This window comes from Phalaenopsis equestris, unplaced genomic scaffold (assembly GCF_001263595.1).
Source record: "Phalaenopsis equestris unplaced genomic scaffold, ASM126359v1 Scaffold000761, whole genome shotgun sequence".
Classification (NCBI taxonomy): domain Eukaryota; kingdom Viridiplantae; phylum Streptophyta; class Magnoliopsida; order Asparagales; family Orchidaceae; genus Phalaenopsis; species Phalaenopsis equestris.
Genome location: NW_018165201.1, coordinates 397423 through 398807, shown reverse-complemented (window position 1 = coordinate 398807; position 1385 = coordinate 397423).

Genomic DNA, 1385 nt, shown 5'->3' with positions numbered 1-1385 from the left:
ATATTTATTTATTTATTTATTTACTTATTTATTTATTTATTTATTTATTTATTTATTTATTTATTTATCATATTTTTTTATTTTTTAAAAAATTGTTATTTTTTTAATAATTAAATATGTTGATATTACCCAAATCAAGCAACTTATAAATCAATTAAATATATATTAATGTTTTTTTTTGGAAAGAATGTGGTATAATAGCGGGTGATGTATGCGTATTAAAACATGAGAATGAAGATTGTTTTAGCTAAAATGAACATTTATGTCCGACTCCTTATAATTGTAGATGTTATTTTCAATTAATATGCTATGTCTTTGACCTAAGAAGGGGAATAAATGTTGATTATTATATATATATTTATTTATTTATATTTTTTTAATATAGATTGTCCGTACTCAATATGTTTATTTAAATGATTTATGATGTTAATTTGTCATTTGCATGATGTATCTTATTTTAATGAGTTCAAGAAAATTTAAGTGTTTTATAAAGGAAATTTTGAGCAAGTTTTTCTAATACAATCTTGAGAAATTTATAAATTTCAATTATATTCTAAATATTAGATAACCTAACCAACCACACTATAATGAAAGACTAAGGGTCTGTTTGGCGCAGCTTTTTCCCTGTGGCGTGGTGTCCGGACGTCATTTTTGCTCGTTTGGCGCGGAGTTGGAAGAGCGCGCGATTTCGATCGAACGTCGAACGCGTATAGGAACCCGCTTCCCAGCTTTCCAAAGCGGCATTTTACCCTGTTGCCCTAGTCCGTAAACTTTTCGCCCCCTTGCCTGAACTGATCTCTCCCCTTTCCTCCTCTTCGCCGATCGGTTTGATCGCGTGGAGCTTCTTATCGCATTCCTCTTCTCCGACCGCATTCCTCTTACTCGATCGGTATTATTCGACCTGCTTCTGATCCCCATTACAAGAAGTTGCAGATGCCGAATAAGATGAGAAAGCACTGACATTATTTCATTTCTCTCTGATGGCATTGTTTAATTTCTCTCCAAAATGTTTTGTTCTAAAAAGATGATTGATCCTCTGCTAGGGAGAATGTTTCAAAAGTTGTAAAAAATGAAGATGAAAAACATGTGAGGTGAATCATATTGATGTCTGTGAAACTTTTTTTTTCACTCTTTTTTATTTAGAGGAAGCATTTTCTTTACAAAAAATAATGTCAACCAATAGTGGAGAAGTAGTTGATCTTTCCTTTAAGGAACAAGAGGAGGTAAAGAAGGAACTACTTTTAGAAGCAGGAAGAATATTTGAAAATTTTTATAATTATATGGTCTCTCCTTAAGTACTTTTTGGGTTAACTAGCAAATAAATCAAGAACATGAAGGGTAAGTTTGAATGGGTAGAGTAATGATTTATTTGTAATGATTTTGAT